General features: G+C 44.7%; 1 protein-coding gene across 1 annotated transcript in view; it reads left to right on the top strand.

The window, feature by feature from the left end:
- The first annotated feature begins 10,869 nt into the window (after positions 1-10,869).
- Positions 10,870-24,122, top strand: part of dok4 (docking protein 4) — a 34,541-nt gene continuing 21,288 nt past the window's right edge. Inside the window, exon 1 of the mRNA XM_027012834.2 lies at positions 10,870-11,104. The gene's annotated coding sequence lies outside the window, so the exon portion shown is untranslated. The remainder of the gene's footprint in view (positions 11,105-24,122) is intronic.

The raw sequence follows: 24,122 nt of genomic DNA, 5'->3' as shown, positions 1-24,122 counted from the left end.
AACGTGGCTGCACACACAATACCTTCTTCATCTCCACTCTGATACAAACACTTGTTTTGTTGTTTTGTTCCCACTCATCCTTTTGCAGATGTTTCTCTTTTTGTTCTACTGTGCTCTCCCACCCTTGTATCCTTGTTCCCAGCTTCCGACAGAGATGCCCCAGACGGCACCCTGCACCCAGAGCCCCACAGCTGCCCTATGGAATATCAACACATGCAAACATACAGGCTTAATCTGACCTCATCTGTATCTTACACCATGCAATACTTTCCACAGATGGTTTATTAACATGTGAGGACCCATAACAGAATCATACCAATATGGCAATTCAGGGTGTAACAGAGCTGAGGTTTACACAGCTGCAGTTTACACAGAGCTAAAGTTTACACAGAGCTGAAGTTTACACAGAGCTGGGGTTTACAGAGCTGTAGTGCACTTCCTGAAATCTAAGCAGAATGGACCAAGACTAGCCAACATTTGTGTTTCCATGGACTTCAGTGCTGAACCCAAAAGTGCGATGGAGCTCTGAATTATTACCTTCTATTGTGAAAACATTTTAGACATGACCATATATTCTGGCATGCCAAAATAAACATTAAAAATAATCTATAGTTATATTTAACTATAGATTATTTTTATTGATTATTTTTAACGATCGTCACACAGTCTGTCTAGCGAAAAATAGCGAAATCAACCAGCATCTTTGGTGGATCAGCAGGACTTGTCCTCAGACTGCAGACGTGAACTTCTCGGAATGGTCGTCTTGTTTTCAGTAGGAACTGGGAAGAGCAGCTCAGGTGGTGAATCACAGCTGTCGGCGTTCCTGTGGCCCCTCCGTGCCAACACTACTCATGCAGAAAAAAAATCGATGCACGATTTAATATGCGCCTCACGCCTTCTGAGAGGCCAAAAGGTTCTCTATACAAACTGAGGGGATTAGGAAAAAAAGTTGTCCAGTTTTGAAAAGAAGCCATGTAGATGCTACCAGGCCTTGAGTGGAAGGATAAAGAAATAAAACCAAAAATAATTCAGATTAAAATCACACAAACCATGTAAACCAATTTACTTCATGACGTGCACAGCTAAGAGCTTTTAACACCAATATTAATTTAACGATGGATAGATGGATGTAACCAGATCATGACACTGAGTCTCAGTAAAGCATATGTACAGAAATGAAAGAAGAGTTGAGGGAAAGTTTTGTGCTTGAGGAGGTTTTGGAGAGCCTGACAGACCAGCAGTGAGTATATCAGGCTTCATTTCTGAGAGCTGGCGCCAGGCAACAGCTGATCTGTTCGGCTGCATTTTGGCCAGAGGGACAGATGGTGAGCGACGCACTGTCCGGAGCGCTGTTTGTTACGGAAATATAAACAGAAGTGCGGCTCTGCATCTCCCATGAGAACACACTTCCGTTTGCACAGAGAAAGAGCACCTCGATGAGGAGGAACTCAAACACTCCTTCTGTAGAGAGACTTATAAAGACTTATACAGGCGTCCAATGTCCTCACCTGCCAGTTGCATTCCTGGGATTGTGCTTCTCATCTCTGGTTTCATCTGAACGGACCCTGTTGACGCGGCTGAAAAGGAGGCACAGAGATCCCTCCAGGCTCAGAATGCGTGAGCCCACCGACACTGCTGTTGGTTCTGTACACCACCTCTCAGCCCAACAGCCTCGCTCAGGGGAGGTGCTCCACTCACAGGAGGTGCTGCTGTGTGAAGACTGTGCACTACCTCCCTCTCGACCCAGTTTGACACAAGACAGAAAAGACACTGGTTTATTCTGTTGGTTATGAATATAAACGGAGCTGATTGTATTGAGTATTGAGGAGGGGAGGGAGGGATGAATGAATGATGATGATGATGATGATTATTATTATTACTGTTGTTGTTGTTATTCTTATTGTTAATATTATTTAAATTAATATACCACCTTTTGCAAATCCAAAGATGCTTTACAGACAGAAATGAGGGTTTGGGGATGAGAGGGATGAATGAATGAGAGTTCTTAGAGGGAAGGAGGTGGAGGGGAGTTCTTATCTAATAATGTTCATCCTCATGGCACTCACTGTAGACTTATTTGGGTGATGACTGGCTCTGTGTGTGTGTGTGTGTGTGTGTGTGTGTATACGTGCGTGCGTGCATGTGTGTGTGTGTGTGTGTGTGTGTGTGTGTGTGTGTGTGTGTGTGCACCAGAGGTGCTGGAATCCTGTTGTATTTGGTAGATTTGTTATTATTATAATTAAGGTATTTTAACAATATTTTTAACTACACTGGAGTACGTTTTGTCTGCCATAGATGACCTTAGTAGAGGTTTTGTCCATTAAATTCAATTTCAAACTAGAAATCAATGTTTTCATGTTACTTTAATTCAATATGGAAGGTCACCATATACTGATTTGAAGTTGCACCTCATTCCTGACCAGGTAAAGTACATGTTGACAGTAACGTGTCCTGAAATGTGTTTATCGTTTAGCTGATACCTATGAAGTCGAGATGATATCTTTTCCAACATTGTGTTTGATAGTATGAATAATCCAACTCTATTATTTTGTTCCAAGCTCACGTTTTCACATGCTTTCCACTCTAAGTATGATTCCATGAATCATGATTCCATGATTCCACCATACTGGTGGAGATAGGTCGTTCCTCATAAACACCATCTTTTCCTTGTTATCCCTCATCCCTATCGCTCTGCTGTGGCCTGTTAGTAAAGCCTAAGCTGCCGTTTGGAAGGGTGCTGAGTGTTGGTTCATATTAATCACGTCCAGCACCTGGGTGTCGTTATTCCATCATGACAGTGATGCCCAGTGCTGTACACTCAGCCTGACACCAGCCCACAAGGACTCTGCCAATCAGAGAGGGAGGGAGAGAGAGGGAGAAAGAGAGGGAGAGAGGGAAGGATAGAGGGAGGGGAGGAGACTGGTGGACTTGCTTGGTTCTGGTTGCTCTGATAGGGGATGGGGGATCTGAATAATAATAAGAATAATAATAGATCTTTGCATCTCTGCTGAGTGATGAATCTAAACTGGTAGCACATTACAGATGACGGCCTCACCTGCCAGTGAAGGCGTGATATGACAATCAGTCTTTTTTCCCACCATCTGGGTTAATCACAAAATAAACGCTGCTAGAAGTCACACTTTTACATCAGATGTAGTTCTTCCATAATCTGCTATAAGGATTTGGGTCAGGATCTGGTTGCCAGCGTCATAAGTGCTGATCTTTCATTTATCTTGTCATATCAGGGGGGTCTATTACAGAGACCAGGAGAACAAGTCGTTTCCAGTTTTATACTTCCTCCTCTAACAGGGAGTACAAGGTGAGCTGTGTGCAGAGGAGGGGACAGGGAGACAGAGGGGAGACAGAGGAGGGGACAAGGAGACAGAGGAGAGACAGAGGAGGGGACAGGGAGACAGGAGAGAGAGAGGAGGGGACAAGGAGACAGAGGAGAGACAGAGGAGGGGACAGGGAGACAGAGGAGAGACAGAGGAGGGGACAGGGAGACAGAGGAGAGACAGAGGATGGGACAGGGAGACAGAGGAGAGAGAGGAGGGGACAGGGAGACAGAGGGGAGACAGAGGAGGGGACTGGGAGACAGAGGAGAGACAGAGGAGGGGACAGGGAGACAGGAGGGGACAAGGAGACAGGGGAGAGAGAGGAGAGGACAGAGAGACAGAGGAGAGACAGAGGAGGGGACAGGGAGACAGAGGAGGGGACAGGGAGACAGAGGGGAGATAGAGGAGGGGACAGGGAGACAGAGGAGAGACAGAGGAGGGGACAGGGAGACAGAGGAGGGGACTGGGAGACAGAGGAGAGACAGAGGAGGGGACAGGGAGACAGAGGAGGGGACTGGGAGACAGAGGGGAGCTAGAGGAGGGGACTGGGAGACAGCTCGGACTGCTGATTACTGGCAGCCCTGCGGGTTTGGTGCCAAGCCGTAAAGAACAGAGTCGTCCGGACGGCTTGTAATAAGGATCCTCTAGAGGATAATGATCTGTGTTTATATGGGGTACCAGGGCGAGACAGGAGCAACAGAGCTACAGAAACAGGACACATGTAGCCAGAGAATGAGGCAGAAATGCTTTTGGCAAAGGAACTTTTCCCTGGACCAATTAACAGAATGCTGTGTAAATGAAAGATACTGGACCTTTGACCTGTTCTGAGGATACAGGCGGTAAAACAGGTAACATTCATACAAATGATCGCTACCTGATTAACTGGGCTTGGAATGATGCTATTTAAAAGGCTACTGAGTGTGATGTGGGTTCAGGGCTCGGTAAGCATCAGTTATGAGACTACAGTGAGAGACTCTATCATAACAGTCCATTACGAGGGGCGCCGGCTATTTCACGCTACACTAAGACAGAAGAGTGGGAGAGAATTCATTGCACTCTGGATTCATCTTTATCTGACCTCTCTGAGGTCAAACCAACCTGTTCATAGAAACCAAAAAGACTGAAGGACAAACCTTTCATTCAGTTCTTTAAAACTACAGTGTATGCAAATGAATGGGTGTTTTTTGGAGGGGGTTATGGATGATCTTAGTCTTTCCTGAAGAGCAGCACTTTGCTTCTGTGTGGTCCATTAGTGAGAGTGCGGGAGAGAGATTCATGGCCAGGGTCTGGGTGGCTGTCAGAAAGCCCTACCCATAAACCCACAGGCTGGGTTCTCTTTCTCTCTGCCTCCATCCATCTTCCCCAAACATAATAGACGCTCTGATTATCTCTGAGACGTGTTACTGTGATGATACGCTACAAGATTAGGTTGACAAAAAACGACTTAGGCTGGCAAAATACCACAAATGTGCAATGAATACGTCAGCCTGAGCTGCGTGTGTGCAAGACATTTAATGCGTTTTGCTTGTGGCTACAAGGTGGGTATCAACTCATCATTTCCGAACAGCGCGACGGCTTCAATAGCAGCATCAACCATCTGGCGATAAATGCGCACAGCATTCCCACCTAATTTAGCAGACAGCAGGACGGGTTCCTCCTTCTCCCGCACATTCCATTCTTTCCTCATTTGCATGAGAGCTGTTTGCACATTTTTCTTAGTAATTTTTAGCAAACTGCTCCAAAACTTCAAAAGCGTTTCTACATGGCCACACTTTGTCTCCATATGTGAATATATGCGTTTATGCAAACTAGACTGCTGCTCCACGTTTGTGTGCAGTTTAGAGCTGGTTGATTATTCTATGGAGAGAAAAGCTAATAGATAAAGGCTAATAGATAATGGTTCTGGGAAGTTGGGGTGTGTGTGTGTGTGTGTGTGTCTAGAAAGTGTGCATGTCCTGTTTTCTTGCATGAGGGACTGTGCATTCTATTTGTTTATCTGTTTGTTATTAATTCTTCATTTTCACTCTCACAGGTCACTGCCATTCTGTGTCTATCATTCAGGACATGCGTGTCGACACACTGTTCAGGAACAACATTGACGAGCCTGAAAGGAAACACGCCTAACTCATGGTGCCTAGCAGGCAGCCTCAGTAAACCTCCATTTGAACGGTGTTCCAGGTCCCTTGGCTACTGCCTGGGGGGCAGTGTGGACATCCCAGAACTTGCTTGTGGCACTATGATTGAAGGGAGACAAAAAGTACCGGTAAACAGACGACTGACAACAGAGGAGAGAAGACGAAGATGAAGATGAGAGAATCAAACCAGAATTACCGAAAAGGTCATAAAAGAGAAGCCATATGTTGAAGTGAAGGATTCATGTTGGTGCAGAGGTTTCAACATCGGGGTGCATATCACATCAGCTGTGCTGGAATCCAGCGAAGGCTGTGAATGTCTCAGAACGTCATCTGTAAGGCACAGAGCTTCCTCTAGCGTGGCGGAGAGCCCCTGTGCGGATCACGTTACCTTGCTGTTGAGGTCTTTGTTCCTCACTGCAGATTAAATAAAGATTCTTACAAGAGAATCACTCTGCTGATGGGATGCTGCTTTTAAACGAGGTCACAAATTGTAAAGCATTTTGGTTTTTATGGTGAACACTGTTTCAGTTTTGGACGCTTACATTTGATCCAAACTTGATAGCGCAGGGGCCAAGAAAATGTGATTCTGCAGGCTGATCAGTCTGGGCAAACAGCACGCTTGAGCCAAAGAACGCAACATTAGCAGAGTCAGGTAGCAGTCAGATACGCAGGTAAAGATTGTTATGGCGAAACACAACTAGATTTTAGAAGCTTTCAAAAATACAGGTGCAAGAGACACACCTGGACACTAGTCCGGAACTGAAAGAGCTACAGGTGGAGAACAGAGACATGAGTGGCTGTTTAGTGAGGCCTGACCAAACAGGAAACAAATATTTACATCTGTGTATTGATTATGTAAGATATTGGCATATGTGTATTGATTATATAAGATATTAGCATCCGTATATCTGGTTTTTCTTTCTTTTTGGGAATTTCTGTTTCTACTCCTCTAGATCTTATTTTCCATAACTAGTGTCATTCTCACTCAGACACTCCCTGGCACATGTGTGAAATGAGTGTGAAAGGAAACAGTCCTTCTCCTCACTCTTCTGTTCACTCTTCTGATGTTCACTATTCTGTTCACTCATCTGGTGTTCACTCTTCTGATGTTCACTCTTCTGTTCACTCTTCTGCTCACTCTGATGTTCACTTTTCTGATGTTCACTATTCTGTTCACCCATCCGGTGTTCACTCTTCTGTTCACTCTTCTGATGTTCACTCGTCTGATGTTCAGTCGTCTGTTCACTCTTCTGATGTTCAATCGTCTGATGTTCAGTCGTCTGTTCAGTCTTCTACTCATTCTGATGTTCACTCTTCTGATGTTCACTATTCTGTTCACCCATCTGGTGTTCACTCTTCTGTTCACTCTTTTGATGTTCACTATTCTGTTCACTCAACTGGTGTTCACTCTTGATGCTCACTCTTCTGATGCTCACTCTTCTGTTCTTCACTCTTCTGTTCACTCTTTTGCAATTCATTCTTCTGTTGCTCACTCACTCTTGCTGAAATAAACAGTTGTGAATGTTCTGCTAGGTCGTTGGCTGCATTGTGATTTTTGTAGAGAACATAAAAACTGCATGTGAAGTTCAGAACAGGAGAGCAGTGTATTACTGGTGTGTGTGTGGGGTGGGGGGCTACTGGTGATGGGGTGGTGTGTGAACTGTGGAGAAGTGTGTGAGCCTTTTTCCATTGCCCAGACTCTTAGAAGCTGCCATATGGTCCTGATTACACTCATTTATGGAAAATCTCACACTGGATGCTTTTAGACTGCTGCTGTGTCTCCTAAGTGTTTGTCCCCTGCACTCAATTAAACCAGAGAGGGAGAGGTGGTTGGTGTGTGTGTGTGTGTGCTTGTGTGTGTGCGTATGTGAGAGAGAGAGAGAGATAGAGAGAGTGTCTGTGAGAAATACTGGAAGAAATGTTATAAAAGAGAGGACTAATACAGTGTATTTTGAACACACAGTGTGTTCAGTTTTTAGTGGATATTATGAACTACCTTCCTCTTAAATGGATGTGCAGCTGACCTCAGCAGCTCTAGACTGGGATCTTCTGCTGCTGGACTTAAAGCATTCCAGAACAGCTAGACCCCACTCAGCGAGACGGACCAGTACTGCTCTCCATTTCTGTTCTTAGAGGTACAAATTAAGAAAAGCAGCTATGATATATTGACCAGTCAGTTTAATAGAATAGTGAACAAACACCTTGTAGGTGTCTGTTAGACACCCAGCAGTGCTGTTGGCATGTGTGTACAAAACCCAGCATCACTGCTGTGACCAGTATACCATCTTAACACCCACCGCTGTGACGGTGTCACTGGGTGTGTCAAGGATTGTCCACCACACAAAGCATACTTGATCAGCATAATGTGTGAGTAATGGGCATGTACCTGTACACTTTATCAAACAGGTGTAGCCTGTACCAGGACCAATGATGATACTTGCAGGGATCAGCACCAATGAGTTCACTGATACATCCTGTTATTATATATGCTGTCTTTAATTAGTATAATCACAAGCTTGTGTGTGTGCAGAAGGGATGTATGTATGGAGGTGACCTGTTCATTAATTTATTTTAAAATAAACCGTAAACCAGTGTGTGTGTGTGCATGTCTGTGTGTGTGCGTGTCTTTGTGTGTGTGTGTGTGTGTGTGCGCGTGTGCGCATGTCTGTGTGTGTGCGTGCGTGTCTGTGTGTGCGTGTGTCCATGTGTGTGTGTCTGTGTGTGTGTACGTGCGTGTGCATTCGAGCATTAGCTGCTGCCTGTTGTCACTTGCCCTTGTGTGTCTCTCTTTCTCTCTCTGTCAGAGTTATCACATGCTCTTATCAGCACAACGGCTCCTCTCTCCCCTGGAGAAATTCCTCCCCATGTTGCGCGGCCCTCCCCACCCCCCTTATCAAACCACACCCCCCCACACACACCCCCTCTTATCAGACCACACCCCCCACCCTTCCCATGGCCCCCTCTTATCAGACCACACCCCCCACCCTCCCCATGGCCCCCCTCTTATCAAACCACACCGCCCACCCTCCCCATGGCCCCCCCTCTCCTCTGATTCCACATAATGTGACCATCATCACAGAAGTATTGCACATGTGCTTCCTTTAGAGTGAACCATCATATCAGTGAGAACTTCTCTATTTCTGATGGTTTCCTTGCTGCTTTAGGTGTTTTACAGTTCAAATGATTGACTCTAAACACTTTAAATGTTCTGATAATGAGGCCAGTCAGAACATTGTTTTCTTCCTCTGAAAACTTGTTTTAGTGATATGTTGTGCTCTTGCACCTGGAGAAAGGACCAGTGAGCTGCCTTGTTGAGGTTGTAGTGTTAGGGTTAGAGTAGTTAGTGTGTTACATTTACAGTTACGGAATTTAGCTGACGCTTTTATCCAAAGCGACTTAAAATTATGACTGAGTACAACTTGAGCAATTGAGGATTAAGGGTCTTGTTCAGGGGCCCAACATCAGCAACTTGGCAGTGGTGGAGCTTGAACAAGCAACAAGTCAAGTACTTTAACCACTGAGCCATCACGCCCAACTTAGGGTTTAGGGTTATGGTAGTTAGGTTGTTAGGGTTTAGGGTAGTTAGGGTTAGGGTGGTTAGGTTAGGGTTAGGGTTTAGGGTTAAGGTAGTTAGGGTTGGGTTAGGGTTTAGGTTTAGGGTTAGGGTTTAGGATTAGAGTGGTTAGGTTAGGGTTAGGGTTTAGGGTTAAGGTAGTTAGGGTTGGGTTAGGGTTTAGGTTTAGGGTTAGGGTTTAGGATTAGGGTTAGGGTAGTTAGGGTTAGGGTTTAGGGTTAGGATAGTTAGGGTTTAGAGTTAGGGTAGCTAGGGTGGTTAGGGTTATGGTGGTTAGATTAGGGTTAGGGTTGGGGTTAGGGTTTAGGGTTAGGGTAGTTAGGGTTAGGTTAGGATTTAGGGTTAGGGTAGTTAGGGTTTAGAGTTAGGGTAGCTAGGGTGGTTAGGGTTAGGGTGGTTAGGGTTAGGGTTGGGGTTAGGGTTTAGGGTTAGGGTAGTTAGGGTTAGGTTAGGATTAGGGTTTAGGGTTAGGGTAGTTAGGGTTAGGGTTTAGAGTTAGGATAGTTAGGGTTTAGGGTTAGGGTAGTTAGGGTTAGGTTAGGGTTAGGGTAGTTAAGGTTAGGGTAGTTAGGGTTCAGGGTTAGGGTAGTTAGGGTTAGGTTAGGGTTAGGGTTTAGGGTTAGGGATTAGCGTTGGAGTAGTTAAGGTTAGGGTTTAGGGTTAGGTTAGGGTAGTTAGGGTTTAGGGTTAGGGTAGTTAGGGTTAGGTTAGGGTTAGGGTAGTTAGGGTTAGGTTAGGGTAGTTAGGGTTTAGGATTAGGGTTAGGTTAGGGTTAGCGTAGTTAGGGTTCAAGGTTAGGGTAGTTAGGGTTAGGTTAGGGTTAGAGTTAGGGTTTAGGGTTAGGGTTTAGGGTTAGGGATTAGCGTTGGAGTAGTTAAGGTTAGGGTTTAGGGTTAGGTTAGGGTAGTTAGGGTTTAGGATTAGGAGAGCATGGTGCCCGATTGCTCTGATATGGTTGCCTTTTTGATCTCTATCACCAAATTTCCTGCACTTCACCCTCTACCTTCATCATCCTCTACCTTCATCATCTTCTACCTTCATCATCTTCTACCCTCTGTTGGTTACCAGAGGATCAGAACACTTCACCGCCTCCAACATTCTGGTATGACATCACCTCATCCACATAAACTACCCAGAAGCCACTAGTCTCTTCTTTCCTAAATAGAAAAGAACAGAAATCTGATATCATCATAGTCAAAATTTGGCTTGGCATTATTTTACCAGAGTGTTGTTATTGCACATGCCTACTCATAAGGAGACAGACAACCAGGTTAAACATAAAATTTAAATATTTACAACCTGTTTGCCTCCAAAATGACTCATTAAGAGTCAGGCAGGTTTTAAACATGGAAATGCCAGTAAATTCTTGAAGGACAATGTCAGTATGATGATGAAGTGTATAAAATCACATTATGTGTCATGATATGCCTGACTATACCTAAACATAGTGGTTGGGCCCACACAGCAGGTTTCCAAACGTAGACATTTATATTATATGTCATGTTAGCTAGTGAGTGATCACAGTTAGTGTCTTTGAGAATTTTTAACATTCATATAAATTCATATAGATAAATAATGTGTATTTTTTCCTTGTTTTCTATGTTTTCTTGTTTTTATGTCCATATTTATGTTATAATCCCTCTCATCGTTCAAGTCATCATAATGAATTAAGTTTCTTAATAAACAATTCGTCGAAAACAAGGCCACATCAATGTTAGTAATATGTTTGAAATGTTTCAGCGGCACGTGTTCTCTAGACATTACGGTAAGGGTTGAACCGACGTGTCTGGTTTATCTGGATGCAACTCAGCGCGCACACCGCCGTGGACGCTATCGCCGCGCGAACGCGCAGACGTCGTTCTGCTTAATCCCGAGCGGTCGCGCGACATCTACGCGGAGCTCTATTCACCTTTAGCGTCATCCGGATTACTGCTGACAGGCTTGAAGCACGTTTCGCCGTTAAGAGCGCACTCGCTGGCCTTTGCTCTGTTAGAGAAAGGCTGTTCTCTCGAGGCTTTCCATCGGAACGTCACTCCCGCACCTCTACACGCGACATCTAGGTAGGAAAAAGAGCGTGTAAATTAAATCGGGCCTGAAATGGTTAATCTTTTGTTGTTGTTCGGTTATATAATTTGCAGCTGTCTCATGTCAGCAGCAGTTAGCATGCAAATTGTTCTGATTAATAAAATCTTCTAAGCATGTTTGATATTCGCTGCAGCGGAGTTAATCCCAGCAGCCTTTATGCACGCGGAGCAATGCAAACTTCAAGCACTACAGCTCAGGGTTTTTGTTTTTGTTTTGTTTTTTTACTTTATCTTTTCATTAACTTGGTAAACTATCTCTAGCGCTGTTATTCTGTTTCTGCTTTTTAAAATACACATCTCAAGGTTTGTACGCGCATATGAAGATGATCATATGCAAGATTATAGAAGAGGATTTACTGTTCCGGTCCGATATGTTCTCCAGCCAGGTGTCATTAACTGACCGGTATCTTAAAGTCGGTCCTTACTGACAGGTTGCCACGGCGCATCCGTGCGCACGAGCAGGGCGCATTTCCCCTTTGCTCCAGCAGTCAAGGCTCGTTAGCGCGTGTCGGGAGGTTCTGTTCACTCCAACCTCAACCTCCAGCTTCATAAATGCGCTTTCTGCACAGCGTGTGTGTGTTTTATCACAAATCGAGAGCTTCACGTCTTAATTAATTAACACAGAACAGTTTATTGGTTGTGTTGTCCTTACTGATAAACGACCGTCTTTCACCTTCCTTAATGAAATACCCGCCTGCTCTTATCTCTTCTCGGAGCGGATGATAAATTCGTGTGATGCATCTCCTCGGTAGGTAAACGATGCCCGGGTCAGTCGGAAGGTTACGGAAGAACCAAATTATTATGGCGCTATTACTGATAAGACCCGTCTAACCACGCTTATAAACCGAGATGGTGAATGAATGTAGGATAAAGGAAAATAGCCAGTGTCGATAATTAGCTTACGTCTCCCAAGAGACACTGAAACCATTAAATATTATGTGTACCCCCCACCCGCGCGCCTCTCTCTCTCTCCATGCGTGTTTTATTGTGGCTTGTCTCAACCAGCACTTTTAAGATTGCAAAAGGAGGCTTTTTTTGCATCAAGTCTGCATACTGATCACCAGGAGGCCACAGCCATACTGTCTAGGTCAAAGGGCAAAGAAAACTAGAATGTCTGTGACAAGCTGTGTGTGTCTATAAGGTCTGCATTACATGAATTATGTAACAGTCCTGTGATCACAGATTTACAGTCTCTTTTACTCTCATCTTGAAGATGTGTACACACACACATGCATGTAAACACACACTCCTGGTGCTTTGGGGAAACCTTTGCATAAGCACTAGGCTTCCTGCTTCTTTTCTCTTTCACTCCCTCATTCACTGGGTGTATGTTGGTGCAGGTAGAGACCAGGGCATAAGCTCACCCTGGATAGGGGATCACTCTACTCTGTGATGTCACCCTGGATAGGGGATCACTCTACTCTGTGATGTCACCCTGGATAGGGGATCACTCTACTCTGTGATGTCACCCTGGATAGGGGATCACTCTACTCTGTGATGTCACCCTGGATAGGGGATCACTCTACTCTGTGATGTCACCCTGGATAGGGGATCACTTCTCTCGCTCTGTGATGTCACACAGACTTCAGTGCAGACAAAAAACACAGACTCTGCTACTATGAGGCATAAAGATGACCAGCACAGCTATTTAGATGTGTGTGTGAGTGTGTGAGTGTGTGAGTGTGTGTGTGTGTGTGTGTGTCTGTCTGTCTTTATACTGCCTGGGTGTAGGAAAAAATCAGAACCCATTATAGACTCCTCCTAAGTATGTGTGGGTCAGGGTACTATTGATTGGTTTCAGAGAATGCAGTCTGTACACATGGACATCAATAATGTGTGCAATGTTTGGCAACAGATATCTAAAGCTTTGTAATGTCTGTCAGGTATTAACATGCTGGAAGTGGCAGACAGACTGACACTGGTAGTGAGCAGAATGCTGTAAGTGTAGCCATGAGTCATGTCACAGAAAGGGGAAGCTGTAATGAATAACAAATCTATTACACTGGTCTTTATGTTATTCTGTTGCACTAGTGGTCACATATGTATACCTCTCTGTCCTGCAGTGATTCACAGATATAAAATGACAGAGAGAGAGAGAGAGAGAGAGAGAGAGAGAGATGAACAGTCTGTAATTAGTACCCGCGCCTGCCTGCTGCATTCCACCTCTGTAAATTACAGAGTCGCTTGGCGATATGGCGTCTAGCCTGTGCCACCAGACTCAGCAAACATGCCTGAGTCTGGTGAGTTTATCCAGAGTGCTCCCATGCATACTCACTCTCTCTCTCTCTCTCTCTCTCTCTCTCTCTCTCTCTCTCTCTCTCTCTCTACGTTTCTCTGCTTTTTTTCCTGTCTGTGTGGCGTCTTCTTTCTGCTGTCTAAAGTTTTGTAACTCATGCAATGAAGCAATTTTCAAACTATCCGGCAATTTTGTAAAACTGAAATTTATGAAATAGAAATTCAGTAAATCTTTGCAGCTAATTTAGGGAGCGTGTTGTCTGCCCTTCCTGCTCACTGAGTACAATGTAGTGCATCTGTCTCTCATGCTAACAGGGGCATAACTGCAGGGGTAGATGTAGGGGCAGATGTAGGAGTCATTTCCGGGGTAGATGCAGGGGTACATGTAGGGGTAGATACAGCAGCAGGGGCAAAGTGCTGCCTTTGATCACTCAGGCCAGCACGCACTACTACTGTCTTTCTTCCTTTCTTTCTCTCTCTCTCTCTCTCTCTCTCTCTCTCTCTCTCTCATGGGCCAAACCAGGGCCACACCTGGGACAAACCTGGGGCACACCTGGGACAAACCTGGACCACACCTGGGCCACATCTGTGCTGTACCTGTGCCAAACGTGGGCCACACCTGTGCCACTCCACCCTGCTGCAGTAGTCTGCTGTCTCTCTCCTGCTTTTAAACCTACTGACCTCTGACACCAGGTCACCTGGTGTGCTCAGAGTGCCTTTCATGGTCAGGTTAAACTGATCCTCACTGTCACGTGTTTCTCCAGTGTGGTACTTCCTTGCCATGTTTCCATAAGATGAGAAACTGCTAGTTTTCCTGTTTATCTCAGCCCTTCCTGTTTATCTCAACTCTTCCTGTCAGTGATTCATGTTTCATAGCTGCTCTTTTACTCGCCATGACCAGTTTATGATAATCTGTACCATCTAAAGTGTTCACATGTTTTGGAGTCTGAAGTGCTTAAAAGGATGAAGATGTCCTCCCTTCTGGCCTACTGTCTGCTGTATTACATTCACCACCGCGTGGTGGGCTGGTAGAGCCTGTCACAATAAAACCTGATATTCAAAAACATTATACTTCATCATTTGTGTAGGATGGCAGAGTCACATTAAGATCACCTCTAAAACCACTAAACCATTAAGATCACCACTAAACCATTAAAATCACCCCTAAAACCACTAAACCATTAAGATCACCACTAAACCATTAAAATCACCCCTAAAACCACTAAACCATTAAGATCACCACTAAACCATTAAAATCACCCCTAAAACCACTAAACCATTAAGATCACCTCTAAAACCACTAAACCATTAAGATCACCACTAAACCATTAAAATCACCTCTAAAACCACTAAATCATTAAGATCACCACTAAACCATTAAAATCACCTCTAAAACCACTAAATCATTAAAATCACCACTAAACCATTAAGATCACCACTAAGCCGTAAAGATCACCTCTAAAACCACTAAACCATTAAGATCACCACTAAGCCGTAAAGATCACCTCTAAAACCACTAAACCCTACTAAACCCTACTAAACCACTAAATCCCACCTCTGCCCAGCATCCCTCTGTGTTGCTGCATTGCTCCTGTTGCCGGTGTGCCATTCACTCTAGAAAAGGCTTGTACACCATTTTCTAGTTTTAATTTTGTCTCTGAGGTTTTAGAGTTCAGACAGCATCCATAATGTATGCAAAAGATAGACTCCGCCTTTTGGTGAGAAACCACATTGCAGTGAGACACTACCTAGCAGTAAGAGACCAACCACATTGCAGTGAGAGACCGCATTGCAGAGAAAGACCACCTTGCAGAGACCTCCTGACACTGTTCGCTCTGAACTATGAATATGTAGGATGATGGATGTTCCTCAGTTACTTTAACCTGGTTAGGGTTAGGGGTCAGTTTGGAAGTGCTCCTGTGCCTCCAGTGTTCTGTTCCTCCTCAGTGATGCTACTGTGTAGGGTAGAGTGCCATTCTGTCATTACGGGATATCACAGCTGCCTTTATGACCCTCACAGTGCAAAATCAGTGTGGTTACTCTTCCTCTGACATGCAAAATGGAAGAACATGAGTAAAAAGAAGTTTAAAACCAATTAGGCCACAAAGAGGCTGCTGGCCTTCGCCCAGGGAGGAGTCACCTGCTCCACATCAGCGTGTGGCGTTCTCGCAGTTCCTCCTGCTCTCCTGCTGAGGTTATTGGAGGTCCGTTGCAAAACATATACATACACTGCCTGGCCAAAAAAAGGTCAGCACCTGGATTAACTAAGTAGATAGGCAAGAGCCTCCCACTGGATCATTACTGCAGGGGTGATTGTTTCAGCTGGCAGCAAGTTACTGAACCCTAACTGATGCAGTGAGTAGCTTCTCATTTGTTAAACAACCATGTCAAAAGACACGTCCTGTGGTCGTGGAAAAGATGTTAATCTGTTTCAGAAGGGTCAAATTATTGGCATGCATCAAGCAGAGAAAACATCTAAGGAGATTGCTGAAACTACTAAAATCGGGTTAAGAACAGAAAAAAATCTTGAATGATCATGATCGTCGATCACTTAAATGTGAGGTGAAATCAAATCATAGAAAAACAACAGTAGAACTCAGGGATATGTTTAATAGTGAAAGTAAGAGCATTTCCACGCGCACAATGCGAAGGGAACTCAAGGGATTGGGACTAAACAGCTGTGTAGCCTTAAGAAAACCACTTGGGTGCATCAGGGTAAGAAGAGAGGCGGCTGAAGTGACGCACCCATCATGCCTAGTGCCTACGGTACAAGCCTGTGGGGGCAGAGCTATGATCTGGGGTTGCTGCAGTTGAACAGGTCTAGGTTCAGCAACGTTATGTGCCCAAAGAATGAGGTCAGCTGACTACCTCAATATACTGAACGCCCAGGTTATTCCATCAATGGATTTTTTCTTCCCTGATAGCACGAGCATATTCCAAGATGACAATGCCAGGATTCATCGGGCTCAAATTGTGAAAGAGTGGTCATAGAATATATATATATATATATATATATATATATATATATATATATATATATATATATATATAAATAATATTATATGTCTGATACTCTAGCATGAATGACCAGACAACATCCTATGCTGGATCTCCTGTTCAGTTTCTTCTATATTTAATCTCTTCTCTCTCTCCTGTCTTTTTAATGTCAGTTATGATGGACTGTCAAGGCCAGCTTCGTGTGTGTGTGTGTGTGTGTGTGTGTGTGTGTGTGTGTGTGTGTGTGTGTGTGTGTGTGCGTGTGAGAGACGGAGAAGTAGAATAAATAGTTGTTGTTTCATCAACATTACTCATCCTCACCTACAGCCTCTGTGTCAGTGAGGGTAACTGTGTCTATTCTGAACAGTCTTGTGTTTACAGTTATTAATTGCTATTAAAGTGACTGATACCTTTCAAAATGGCAGGAATGACTGTGATTTGTGTGATGGTGTTGGGACAAACTCATCTGGCAACAATCAAGACACTCAGTGTCCTTGACAATACAGACCAGATTGATGGTTTTCTAGAGTCATTCAGTGGTACAGTGATGGATGCAGCATGTCACCCTCCAGGATGTGGACAGAGTGCCACACTGCAATTATACAACTGTGTGTTGGAACTGAGATTACAACTCCCTGGTGAATATGACAGGGATGAGGATGTACCTGAGTTTCTCTCATTAAAATGAGGTTCTGTTTGTTAGATTATGTGATTGTCATTTATCAGACTCTCACAGAACAGGTGTCTGAGCACGGGAGGCTCACACCTCATACCTGAGTGCTGGTTGGCCTCTCTGGCCTTTCACATCAGTCAGAGCAGTGCTGGTTGGCCTCTCTGGCCTTCCACATCAGTCAGAGCACACTGGTTGGCCTCTCTGGCCTTCCACATCAGTCAGAGCAGTGCTGGTTGGCCTCTGTGGCCTTCTATGACATCAGCCACAGCAGCCAGTACTACTGTAATGATCACCACATGCCAATAAGACACATCTGTTGTACTGGCTGGTTGATGAACCATGAACATACTACACCAAAGCCTTAAACCTTCCTCACATGCCAACCAGAATGGTGAAATGTGTACAGTAATAAAGATTTCCTGTGGTATGGATTTTTAGCAGTGTCACCCACCCCTGTAATTATGAATATTTCCAATATTAGTGCTTTTACAGGCAATATTATAAACCCAGTATTCTCTCCCCAGCATTAGAGATCATTTCAGCCATGTTTTTAAAATGATGTAGTGGCACAAACTGACATTTTCCTGGAATGTGAAAGGACAGGATGAGGAGGGAAGTCCAGACGTTTGTCCTCGGACGTTTAAGGACAGGACGAGGAGAGAAATCCAGATGGAGCATTTGTGTGCCTCTCCCAGAACTTCCTCACCTCACTTAATTCTACGCAGAGAATCATGTGACGTGTTGGGAAAAGCCCATTGATTTGGGTGCTTAATGAAAGCCTTTGACCTCTCACACCTTTGACCTCATTCGGCTGCGCAGAGCTGTAGAATGTCTCCTTGGCCTTTGTAATAATAGGTGGTTCAAAGCAAACACTGAGGGAAGGTGGAAGAGAGGCTGATGACAGAAGAGAGACAGGAAGGGCCCAGACGAACTTCCTGTTCTCCCCAGGAGCCAGACGTGCTGACAGCCAGTGTGTTTACCCTGCAGCCAAACGCTGTATGTTTGTGTCAACACTGCCAGAGATCTGGTGCTCCTGTAAATATGTACACTCTCACCCCCCCACCCCCCCTTCTCTCTCTCCCTCCCTCTCCCTCTCTCTCTCCATCTCTCTCCCTCCCTCTCTCTTTCTCCTTTGCAGGTTCTGCACTATTCTTGACCGTTCTCCCTCACCTTGTGCTCTGTGATGTTAATTCACATTTACATTTATGGCATTTAGCAGACGCTCTTATCCAGAGCGACTTAAAAAAGTGCTTTGTCATTTCCTCATAGAATACATCCTAGTACAGTGTAGTAGGTTACAGCCCAACATACCAATGAGCTAGAATACTGTAGAGATACAGGGATCACTACTGATGCCTAGAAGTATAAAATACAAACAACATAAATAATACACTACAATAAGTACTAATTTGGTCAGTCAATATGGGAGCAGTTGTCAGTTGTTAATCACTATGTTGTACATTTTCAGTGTATAACTGTATATCTGAGGTTGTCTGTGTATGTGTCAAGTGCCTTATGATTGTGCGCTTTCTTTCTGTCCTGCCTGATGCTTGTGTGTTTATATTTGTGGTGGTCAGGTCAGACAGACAGCCCAGTGCTGCCTGTAAACTAGGAGCTTTTGATACCACCAGGACCTGTATTCATGTTCACGCTCTCTCTCTCTCTCTCTCTCTCTCTGTATTTATGTCTCTTTTCCTGTTTCACACACAGGTGTACACCCCCCGCCGCTCACACACACGCTTGCTTGCAGCTGTTTGTGTTTGATGTGTATTCGCAGGAGTGTTGTTATGAAGAGGTGCAGACACAGGGACTGCTGATAACTTTATTATAATTCCTCTCTGTACTGCTGCAGTTAAAACTGTGCAAACGTGATGAGGTCCCTCGAAACCCTTCCCTGATGAGAAGAAGCCCAGGCTAGCAGGTCCAGCCACACACACCACTCCTCCAGCCTCAGGGTGCTGTTATCACCCGCTCATACCGCAGTTACTGAGGTTTATACGTGTTGCTGTTTACTGTGTAGTTTAGAAGATGTCTCAGGGAGGAGGATGTGTGATTGTGTGTGTGTGTGTGTGATATTGATTGAATAGTTGATTCTGTTTCTGACAGAGTCCAGAAGCACTCAGGTCAGATCTCTTAAGTACCTGCCCAGAAGCTTTTACACACACACACACACACACACACACACACACACACACACACACACTCACACCACACACACACTTTCTCTCTCTCTCTGTTCACTATCATTCTCTTAAAAGCATGTTTTGTGTTGCTTACATTGGTGAATAGCAAGTGGATAATTTAGCTCATCTCGCTCATTGTCCCTGTCTTGTATGTGTGTGTGTGTGTGTTCAGAGGATAGTGTAATATTAAATTTTTTATTAACTGTTTGCATGTATGAAGTGTATGAACAAATACCTTCAGTAACACAAGGAAGAAGATGGAGCTCAGATGGCACTGGGTCAATGGAACTGTCTGCAAACAATTTAATACTTTTATATCTGCCGACTGTTATCCAATCCAGGAAAAGGCTTGTCTGTGTCCAGCAAAACACAGTGTGTGTGTGTATGTATGTATGTATGTGCGCACACGTGTGTGTTTGTGTGTGTGAATGTGTGTTTGTGTGTGTGTATGTGTGTGTTTATAGCTGGTGCATATCTGAGTTAGATAGTGGTTTGCAGACATGATGTCTCGTCTACCAGCAATCTCAAGTTCTGTGTGTGTGTGTGTGTGTGTGTGTGAGTGTGAGAGAGAGAGAGAAAGATGCAGACAGATAGATATGTAACACTGGGTATATGGAATATTCCACAGGCAGGGCAGATCCCAGTCAGAGCTGGTGTTCTTCCAGCACACCAAATCCCATCTCCACATTCCAGCCGCCAGCACTCGGGCTGCTATTGCGTTTCTGTGTCAGCGTGTACGTGAGCCTTTTCTCATTTTCCCTTCATCTCTTTACTTTCCTTTGCTTGCGGAGTTAAGTCTCAGATTATGAGTTAAGGCTTAGATTACACAACCTGATTTAAAGTGGCCACATGCACACTGTTGCAGGGATCAGAGAGGTGAAGTAATTCTGTATGATATGGTTTACCAAGGTTTTTCTGGGGGTCTGCTCTGTGGGGTTTGGAGTGTTAGGTATGTTGTGTGGGGTTTGGAATGTTGGGTATGCTTTGTGGAGTTTGGAGTATTGGGCATGTTGTGTGGGGTTTGAAGTATTGGGTATTTTGTGGGGGTATGTTGTGGGGTATGTTGTGGGGGTGGAGTGTGGGGTATGTTGTGTGGGGTTTGGAGTGTTGGGTATGCTGTGTGGGGTATGCGTTGGGTATGTGTTGGGTATGTGGTGTGGGGTATGACGTGTTGGGTATGTTGTGTGGGGTATATGTTGGGTATGTGTGTATGGGGTTTGGGTATGTGTGTGATGTGTGGAGTATGATGTATAGACTGATATGTAGGGCATAATGTGTGGGGTATGATGTGTGGTATATGTGTGGGGTTTGGAGTGTTGACTATGTTGTGTGTTGGTTCGGAATGTTGGGTATGCTGTGTGGAGTTTGGAGTAATGGGTATGTTGTGTGGGGTTTGAAGTATTGAGTATTTTGTGTGGGGTATATGTTAGGTATGTTGTGTGGGGTGTGTTGGGTATGTGGTGTGGGGTATGAAGTGTTGGGTATGTGTGTATGGGGTATGTGTATATGTGTGATATGTGTTGAGCATACTCTATACACTCTATGTGTAGAGTATGATGTATAGACTGATATGTAGGGCATAATATGTGGAGTATGATGTGTGTGGTATATGTGTGGGGTTTGGAATGTTGGGTATGCTGTGTGGAGTTTGGAGTAATGGGTATGTTGTGTGGGGTTTGAAGTATTGGGTATGCTGTGTGGGGTTTGGAGTGTTGGGTATGCTGTGTGGGGTATGTGTGGGGCGTGTTGGGTATGTAGTGTGGGATATAAAGGGTATGTGCTGTGGAATTTGGAGTGTTGGGTATGCTGTGTGGGGTATGTTGTGTGGGGTTTGGAGTATTGGGTATGTTGTGTGGGGTTTGAAGTATTGGGTATGCTGTGTGGGGTATGTTGTGTGGGGTTTGGAGTATTGGGTATGCTGTGTGGGGGTTTGGAGTATTGGGTATGGGGTATGTGTTGGGTGGGGCATGTGGGGTATGAAGTGTTGGGTATGTGGTGTGGGGTATGAAGTGTTGGGTATGTGGTGTGGGGTATGAAGGGTATGTGGTGTGGAATTTGGAGTGTTGGGTATGTTGTGTGGGGTTTGGAGTATTGGGTATGTTGTGTGGGGTTTGAAGTATTGGGTGTGGGGTACGAAGTGTTGGGTGTGTGGTGTGGGGTTTGGAGTGTTGGGTATGTGTGGGGCATGTTGGGTATGTGGTGTGGGGTATGAAGTGTTGGGTATGTGGTATGGGGTATGTTGTGTGGGGTTTAGAGTATTGGGTATGTTGTGTGGGGTATGTGTTGGGTATGTGTGTGTATGTGCGTGATGTGTAGAGTATGATGTATAGACTGATATGTAGGTCATAATGTGTGGGGTATAATGTATGGGGTATGATATGTGGAGTATAATGTGTGGTATATGATGTATGTGGTATGTTGTGTGGATTATCTTGTGTGGAATATTCTGTATAATGACATGGAATATGATATGTGGAATATGCTACAGTATATAGTGTATAATGTGTGGGGTATGATGGAATATACCGAGTGGAATGTAATGTTTGCGGCATGACGAATAGGGTTGGCTGATGGCTCTGGGTCTGATGCCTGTGGGTCACCTCTGTGTGTCCTAGATGAGTGTTGTCTCGTCAGCTTGTTTGATGTTATCCACTTGGCCATGGTAGACTCTGAGCCTGCATGTTTGCTCTGTTTACATTTGCATTCTTCACTTACTTTTTGATGATGACAGTGTTTTTATGGCACTTACTGGAAAGAAAAAGGAGGCACACTTTTGACCTAGCCAGAACCGATGCATTCTGGGATGCATTGAGGATGGGCGGTAAAAAGATGGCGCTTAAATGGACTTAATTTAAGTCTGAGTTTTGCCAAAGAAACTATGCACCATCTCTCATCATAGACTCCTACTGTATCAGTTGTGTCCATGATCTTACCCTCCTTCTGTTTTCTTTTGGAAAAATAATTTTTCTCTCTTTCTGTCTCTCCTCCATATCTCACTCCCTGTCCAATTCTTTCTCCCGCTTTCTCTCCCTCTTTCTCTCTCTGTTTCTCTCCCTCTTTCTCTTTCTCTTTCTCTCCCTCTCTCTCTCTCTCTTCCTTTCTCCCTCTTTCTCTTTCTCTCCCTCTCTCTCTCTCTCTCTTCCTTTCTCCCTCTCTTTCTCTCCCTCTCTCTCTCTCTCTTCCTTTCTCCCTCTCTTTCTCTCCCTCTCTCTCTCTCTCTCTTCCTTTCTCCCTCTCTTTCTCCCTCTTTCTCTCCCTCTCTCTCTCTCTTCCTTTCTCCCTCTCTTTCTCTCTCTCTCTCTCTCTCTCTCTCTCTCTCTCTTCCTTTCTCCCTCTCTCTCTCTCTCTCTCTCTTCCTTTCTCCCTCTCTTTCTCTCTCTCTCTTTCTCCCTCTCTTTCTCCCTCTCTTTCTCCCTCTCTCTCTCTTTCTCCCTCTCTCTCCCTACCACTTTTTTTTTGCCTCAGTCGCTTCTCTCAGAATTTCCTTCCATTCGCCATTTCCTCTGAGATGGGGGTTGTTGAGGGGTCACATCCCCTCCAGTTCAGCCCACACTGGATTAATAATGAAGCGTGACCTTTCACCCCTGCCCAGGTCAGCTCCAGGGCATGATTCTCTCTGCACAAAATGAACATGAAACCCTCTTAAATGCAGAAGGCCTGACAACAGCCCCAGAATGAAAACACGCTACCCATCACAGTTGTTCTTACCTCCCTGTTTTCATCTGTTTCCTGATTCTGTATTTTATCTCTGACTGAATAAGTAATTATGCAAGTCACTGTGAATGGGCCTTGAATGACACCGTAGGCTCCTAATTGGATGTGAGGTGTGGATTATGCAGAAGGGTTTGTGTAGGACACGATAGAAGGATTAGGAGTAGCCAGGGATATGGAAGAGAGAGAGAGAGAGAGAGAGAGAGAGAGAGAGCGAGCCGTGGACCCGCGGACCCGCAGTGTCTCACGGCCTGACAGACAACCAAGTGTCTTAATTCAGTGTGAAAGGGTTTGAGCATCAACGACTGTAGATGCAGTATCCTCCATTAGAGTTTGGAACACACACATACATGCGCGCGCACGCACACACACACACACACACACACACACACACACACACACACACACACACACACACACACACAAATTGCAGGGAGGTGGTTTGCACAGTTGCATCACTGCAGGAGAGGAGAGGAAATTCAATCGGCCAATTATGACACCAGCTGAGTCCCTACTGTGTCTTGTCCTCCTGATTGTGCTCTTTCCTCTCTCTCTCTCCCCTCCCCCCCATGGGATTTTATCTTGTCACCATGGTGATGGTAATTCTTGCTGTGCAGATAATGTGGGCAAAAAAGTGCCTGAACAACAGAAAAATTCAGCCTAAAAAAACCCCAAAACAATTTAGAAAATGTCCTTGACCACTAATACCTGACTCTCCTAATGGAATGAAACCCATGAGAAACTCAATTCTCCTCATATTCTCAATCTTTCTCCTCTTATTCTCATTCTAACACTGTCTGCTCAGGGTTTATTTTTATCTTCTTCTCGAGTGCTGTTTCCAAACATCTGTTTCAGCTCTGTCTCTCTAGTCCCTCTGGTTATGGGCAGAAGTGCTGTACATTTGAGTGAATTTGTATTCATGTGGTATTGTCTCTCCACAGAACAAAGCAATTTCATCCATCTTTCTGTATCTCTCTCACTTTTTCTCTATCCATGAAGAAATCAACAAAAAGCAGTGACGTGCGCTCACCACGCACCCAATCCTCTGAGCCCTCCTCATAACCTGCATGTGTGTCTGTACTGAAACACAATCTCACATGAATTAATGGGCCCACGTGTATTTTATTGTAAACATAAAGGTCTTTGTTTCTAAGTTTTTCTGGCTTCTCACGGGCTTTGCACACCCTCTGGATCA

The sequence above is a fragment of the Electrophorus electricus genome, chromosome 1 (assembly GCF_013358815.1).
Source record: "Electrophorus electricus isolate fEleEle1 chromosome 1, fEleEle1.pri, whole genome shotgun sequence".
Taxonomy (NCBI): domain Eukaryota; kingdom Metazoa; phylum Chordata; class Actinopteri; order Gymnotiformes; family Gymnotidae; genus Electrophorus; species Electrophorus electricus.
This window is presented reverse-complemented; position numbering and strand designations above follow the sequence as displayed.